Source organism: Oncorhynchus mykiss, chromosome 28, assembly GCF_057628025.1.
Source record: "Oncorhynchus mykiss isolate SJ-2025 chromosome 28, ASM5762802v1, whole genome shotgun sequence".
NCBI lineage: Eukaryota > Metazoa > Chordata > Actinopteri > Salmoniformes > Salmonidae > Oncorhynchus > Oncorhynchus mykiss.
The window spans coordinates 4218805-4226282 of NC_143049.1; the positions used below are offsets into that span (position 1 = coordinate 4218805).

Below are 7478 nucleotides of genomic sequence, written 5' to 3' on the forward strand. Positions count from 1 at the left end.
TATACAGTACCAGTCAAAAGTTTGGACACACTTACTCATTCAAGGGTTTTTATTAATTTTACTATTTTCTACATTGTATAATAATAGTGAAGACATCTAAACTATGAAATAACACATATGGAATCATGTGGTAACAAATAGATCTTAGATTGCAGATTCTTCAAAGTAGCCACCCTTTTCCTTGATGACAGCTTTGCACACGCATGTTATTCTCTCAACCAGCTTCACCTGAAATGCTTTTCCAACCGTCTTGAAGGAGTTCCCACATATGCTGAGCACTTGTTGGCAGTATTTCCTTCACTCTGCGGTCCGAATCATCCCAAACCATCTTAATTTGGTTGAGGTTGGGGAATTGTGGAGGCCAGGTCATCTGATGCAGCACTCCATCACTCTCCTTCTTGGTCAAATAGCCCTTGCACAGCCTGGAGGTGTGTTGGATCATTGTCCTGTTGAAAAACAAATGATAATCCCACTAAGCGCAAACCTGATGGGATGAGTGTGCCTTGAATTCTGAATAAATCACTGACAGTGTCACCAGAAAAGCAACCCCTCACCATCACACCTTCTCCTCCGTGCTTCCTGGTGGGAACCACATGCGGAGATCATCCGTTCACCTACTCTGCGTCTCACAAAGACACAGCAGTTGGAACCAAAAATCTCAAATATGGACTTCCACCTGTCTTCCACAGATTTCCACCTGTCTAATGTCCATTGCTCGTGTTTCTTGGACTAAGCAAGTCACTGCTTCTTATTGGTGACTTTAGTAGTGGTTTCTTTGCAGCAATTTGAGCATGAAGGCCTGATTCACACAGTCTCCTCTGAGCAGTTGGTGTTGAGATGTGTCTCTTACTTGAACATCTTGAAGCATTTATTTGAGCTGCAATTTCTGAGGCTGGTAACTCTAATGAACGTATCCTCTGCAGCAGCGATAGCTCTGGGTCTTCCTTTCCTGTGGCGATCCTCATGAGAGCCATTTTCATCATAGCGCTTGATGTTTTTTGCGACTGCACTTGAAGAAACTTTAAAATTTCTTGAAATGTTCCGCATTGACTGACCTTTATGTCTTAAAGTAATGATGGACTGTCGTTTCTCTTTGCTTATTTGAGCTGTTCTTCCCATAATATGGACTTGGTCTTTCACCAAATAGGGCTATCTTCTGTATACCACCTCTACCTTGTCACAACACAACTGATTGGCTCAAACGCATTAAGAAGGAAAGAAAATCCATAAATGTACTTTTACCAAGGCACACCTGTCAATTGAAATGCATTCAAGGTGACTACCTCATGAAGCTGGTTGAGAGAATGCCAAGAGTGTGCATCTTTTAAAAATATATCTTACCACCCCTCCCCTAATTGGAGTAAACTAATGAACATCAACACTTCAGCTTATACTTTCAGTTTATACATTTTACAGACACAATCTCTTTTACAATAGTAATCTTTTGTTTGTTTTTTCTCCTGTCCTTCCTCTACCCTCTGACCCTCCCATCTATTACTGATGTCCTTCCTCTACCCTCTAACCCTCCCATCTATTGCTGATGTCCTTCCTCTACCCTCTAACCCTCCCATCTATTACTGATGTCCTTCCTCTACCCTCTGACCCTCCCATCTATTACTGATGTCCTTCCTCTACCCTCTAACCCTCCCATCTATTTCTGATGTCCTTCCTCTACCCTCTGACCCTCCCATCTATTACTGATGTCCTTCCTCTACCCTCTAACCCTCCCATCTATTACTGATGTCCTTCCTCTACCCTCTAACCCTCCCATCTATTTCTGATGTCCTTCCTCTACCCTCTAACCCTCCCATCTATTACTGATGTCCTTCCTCTACCCTCTAACCCTCCCATCTATTACTGATGTCCTTCCTCTACCCTCTGACCCTCCCATCTATTTCTGATGTCCTTCCTCTACCCTCTAACCCTCCCATCTATTGCTGATGTCCTTCCTCTACCCTCTAACCCTCCCATCTATTACTGATGTCCTTCCTCTACCCTCTGACCCTCCCATCTATTACTGATGTCCTTCCTCTACCCTCTAACCCTCCCATCTATTTCTGATGTCCTTCCTCTACCCTCTGACCCTCCCATCTATTACTGATGTCCTTCCTCTACCCTCTAACCCTCCCATCTATTACTGATGTCCTTCCTCTACCCTCTGACCCTCCCATCTATTTCTGATGTCCTTCCTCTACCCTCTAACCCTCCAATCTATTACTGATGTCCTTCCTCTACCCTCTAACCCTCCCATCTATTTCTGATGTCCTTCCTCTACCCTCTGACCCTCCCATCTATTACTGATGTCCTTCCTCTACCCTCTAACCCTCCCATCTATTACTGATGTCCTTCCTCTACCCTCTAACCCTCCCATCTATTTCTGATGTCCTTCCTCTACCCTCTAACCCTCCCATCTATTACTGATGTCCTTCCTCTACCCTCTAACCCTCCCATCTATTACTGATGTCCTTCCTCTACCCTCTAACCCTCCCATCTATTTCTGATGTCCTTCCTCTACCCTCTAACCCTCCCATCTATTTCTGATGTCCTTCCTCTACCCTCTAACCCTCCCATCTATTACTGATGTCCTTCCTCTACCCTCTAACCCTCCCATCTATTTCTGATGTCCTTCCTCTACCCTCTAACCCTCCCATCTATTACTGATGTCCTTCCTCTACCCTCTAACCCTCCCATCTATTACTGATGTCCTTCCTCTACCCTCTGACCCTCCCATCTATTTCTGATGTCCTTCCTCTACCCTCTAACCCTCCCATCTATTTCTGATGTCCTTCCTCTACCCTCTAACCCTCCCATCTATTACTGATGTCCTTCCTCTACCCTCTAACCCTTCCATCTATTACTGATGTCCTTCCTCTACCCTCTAACCCTCCCATCTATTACTGATGTCCTTCCTCTACCCTCTAACCCTCCCATCTATTTCTGAAGACCATCCAGTTTCATTTCTATTTGCCATATAGTTTTAACTGTGCTCTTTCACAATAGTTCTGAACCTATATACATTTTACATACACAGTATATTTGACATGAGTTATCTTGTTGTTATTTGTCCCACCCTTCAGCTCCACTCAACCCCTCCCATCTATCTCTTAACACCATCCATATTGGATTTCTATTTGCCATGTCTTTTTCATCTGTGCTGTGCTGTTTTACAACAGATCTGAACCTTTCTATTCTCATGGTTTCTACAGATTGTAAATTAAAGATAACATTTGTTGCTAAAGGTATTATTATATTATTGATTGACTGACAATGACTTTTCAAATCCCCCAGTAGTGCTATCTGCAGAGTTAGCTTCAGGTAAATGTTGCAATTCTTCAGCCATTCCTGGACCTACAACCAAAAACAAGCTACTGTACATATCCAAGGATTCTGCAGTCCTTGGATTCTGCAGTCCAAGGATTCTGCAGCAAAATCTGTAGAGCTGGGATGATTGTATCCCCCATATATATAACATTCAATGAGTTACAATAATTTTGTATAATAACTTACATTTAAAAAATTCAAAGTTTTGAATCCGGCATTGTTTTGCGTGTTTGTTCTACAATCATCTTTGTGTTACCAAATGAAAGTTAAAATGTACATTATATTCACATTTTAGTACATTTATCAGTGGTGTAAAGTACTTAAGTAAAAATAACTACTTAAGTAGTTTTTGGGGGTACCTGTTCTAATTTTACTATTTACGTTTTTGCCAACTTTTACTTAAACTTCACTACTTTCCTAAAGAAAATCATGTACTTTTTACTTGATACATTTTCCCTGATCCCCAAGAGTACTTGTTACATTTTGACGGGAAAATTGTCCACTTCACGCATTTATCGAGAGAACATCCCTGGTCGTCCCTACTGCCTCTGATCTGGCAGATTCACTATACACAAATGCTTATTTGTAAATTATGTCAGAGTGTTGGAGTGGCCCCTTGCTATCCGTCAATTTAAAAAAACAAGAAAATTGTGCCGTCTGGTTTAATATAAGGAATTTGAAATGATTTATACTTTTAATACTTCAGTATATTTTAGCAATTCCATACACTTTTCATAATTAAGTATATTTAAAACCAAATACTTTTAGACTTTTACTCAAGTATTATTTCACTGGGTAACTTTCACTTTTACTTGAGTCATTTTCTATTAAGGTATCTTTACTTTAACTCAAGTATGACAAGTGGGTACTGTTTCCACCACTGACATTTATCAGCCTTTACATGACACCCACCTGTATTCAAAAGTATGCTGCGTCTGAAGACAGGCACAACACAAACACCTCAGATGATGTCAAACAGGGTCCTAACTACAACATATATGAACATAATTTTTTTGCTGAATTTATGCGTTTTTTATATTTCCTGAAAGGTAAAAAAAATTACGCAATTTTATTTAAAAACTTATTTTTCAATACATTTTTTAATAGTTTGACAATCCGGTTTGTAAGCTTTTAAATGATGTCAAATGCCATTATTCATATGTTTACTTGATAAAGACATAGATTTTTTTTTATTTAACTAGGCAAGTCAGTTAAGAACAAATTCTTATTTACGATAGCCTACCCTGACACCCCAAAGTACTTGTTACATTCCAAATTCTTAGCAGGAGAGGAAAATCGTCCAAATCACACACTTTTCAAGAGAACATCCCTGGTCCTCCCTACTGCCTTTGATCTGAAGGACTCACTAAACACAAATGCTGCATTTGTAAATTATTGTCTCAGTGTTGGAGTGTGCCTCTGGCTATCCATAAATAAAAACAAATCAAGAAAATCAATTACATTTACTTTTGATACTTAAGTATACTTAAAAACAAATACTTTTAGACTTTTACTCAAGTAGTATTTTTCATGTACTGGATACTATTTAACACCACTGTATCACCTGAACGTTTTGACATTTAGATGAAAAATAATCACTTTCTGACCACTTCTACAATGGGCAAACATGTATGGAAGGTTTCGTTCAAATCAAAAAGGGGAGCAGTCAGAAAGTGGTTGAAATCATATGGAATGTGTGTGGGGGGGAGGGGACAACTTTGTTATCCTTCAAATACCTTAAATTGAAGATCATTGTAAGCCTACATAAGAATAAGCCCCTAACAAAACTCAGTGCAGACAGGCTATACATGACACCGCATTGGGATGCCCGTTATTTTTACTGTTGAAAGTAGCTGCAAGAGATATACACAGCGAGTACAGCTCTACTGCAGGCTATTTGCGTTAATAAAACCCATTTGATAAAATGCTAAATCAATACATTGCTATGCATTTACTTACCGGTCTTTCTGCTTCTCTGTGGTCACCGCGGTCCCGTTGTTTCTCTCCGGGTCCTCTTGCTGGTCAGCATCACTCCATCCCACTTCTGTCTCCTTCTTCCGTTGTTAACCCCGCTCGGGTTTTTACCGTTAAAGGACGGACCCTGTTCTCCTCAGTGCCTATTTACCCACGCGCGCGCGCGCAATACGGACGGTGCAGAGCGTGCGCGTGCGTTGACACACACACACACACACACACACACACCCACACACACACACACACACACACACACACTGTTGCTCATCTCTGATTGAATCGCTCCCTTTTACTGTAAGGATAACTATAATGACTGACGAGGATTCATTGACAGGGAAGACATTATGTCAATAAATAATGCTATTCTTATTCATTCAGAATAATGCTTATTCATTCAGTATTAGCGTATTATATGGATTACATTGTGGCTTTGAAGTTATACAGGTATAGTCCTCAGTAAATTGCGCAAAGATTAACATACTGTGTGTGTCTGTTACTGATCTAGAATCAACCCTACATATCCATCCCTACATGTCACCATTGTAAACCATACTGCCCCTGGACCAGTTGCTGTGGTGGACATAATTTGCTGTCTGTTCTGTGTCCAGGCAATTGGCTCTGACCATAGCCCATAACTCAAGATAATGGCTGATTGAGCCAGGAGAGAGCAGATCATCTGAGTCTGTCTGTCTGCCTCTCCTCAACAGGTCACAGTCAGACACAGGGGGAGAATATTCATTTCATTTCCTTTATTTCTCATGTCCTCTCTCCTTGCCTCCTCAAAACCCATTAGATGAGAAGGTTAGAGGGAAGGGATCTTTGACCTTCTCATCCAATGGTTTTTGAGCGGGAGGCGAGCAGAGAAGATTTGAGGAATCAATTAAATGCTATTCTCCCATGTACATTTGTACATCAGTTTCAACACTGGCAAAAGGAAAGCAGTGGCTACATCACAGTCTAAAACGGCTCCCTCTTCTCTAACTGCACTTGCTACAGGTCTATTCGGTATGGAACATGCCTGCCTGGAACGTGCTCTCACTGACCTTTACTAAGTCTGGATAGTCTGAGTTACTGTGAAGGAACCATGGTAACAGGTACAGTATGTTGGCACTGGCAGGTGTTGCACCTGTTATGATTGTTAGGATTGCAGTGATGTAACTTTGAGTATTAACCTAGCCTCGTGGCATTTCGTTAGATTTGGGACGTACATTTGTATCCCTCCATTTAGTGTCATATGTTACATTACATTACGCTACCTTACGAATGGAATAGCGGCTGTAGATGAATGTGGTCAGGCTGTGAGTATAGATCATGTGTATAAGACATTATTCATCATTTAGTAACAGATAATAACACACAGACAACAGGTCACTTCAAAATATAGCACATTGAATCAAAGTTTATACACTAACTGATTAATGTGAGCAAAATACATATCATGGCTAAGATAATTGATTTTATCTTCTGTGTACATTGATTATAGATTTCTATCCCCATTGATTGGCTTTGTCTTGAAGGAAAAAATATTGATTGCAGAATTGAGGACAGCATGCTTGTACCTTGATACAAACAAGACAAAGCCTTTTGCCAAATAATCAGAAACAACTTATTTGTTCTTCCTGACTTTCCTCTACTTGTTGAATTCAAAAATGCAAAATGTAGGCCTACTTCACTTTTTATTCATCTTTGTCACCATCTAGAGACAAAGTCAGGTATTGCTGAGATTTTCTCTCACAACCGACTACAGCACGTGACAGACTGTTTTATGACCAACAAGAGAGATCAAGTTCACCTTTATTTCATTTACTATAATTCAATTCCCCACACAAATAAGCAGTATCATTCAATAACTCAGTTCCCTCCTATACACATAGCATACAACAACACAAATATTTGTTTGTTGAATATAAAGGTTTATAAATCCATGTTAAGGTGAGGCTACTGGTCCGTCTTCTTTGAAAGACTCTCAGCATCTCTCTTTCTGATGGAGGGAAACACACTGTACTTGTTGAGGGAGCTGCAGGATACTCAAGGTACAAGGAGGGGATGTGTAGACAAGGACCATATCTGTGGCTGCTTGATTATGACCGGGATAAACATGACTGCCTGGCCGCTCTATACTCTTTGCATCTGGAGCATGGTCCTCCTGACTTTGAGTTAGTACTGGGTACCGATGGTGTCCC

The 7478-nt window shown here is 40.5% G+C and overlaps 1 protein-coding gene across 1 annotated transcript in view; it reads right to left on the reverse strand.

Moving 5' to 3' along the window:
- Positions 1 to 5465, reverse strand: part of vwa5b2 (von Willebrand factor A domain containing 5B2) — a 34153-nt gene extending 28688 nt beyond the window's left edge. The window contains exon 1 of the mRNA XM_036966807.2: positions 5281 to 5465. The gene's annotated coding sequence lies outside the window, so the exon portion shown is untranslated. The remainder of the gene's footprint in view (positions 1 to 5280) is intronic.
- Between the last annotated feature and the right edge of the window lie 2013 nt (positions 5466 to 7478).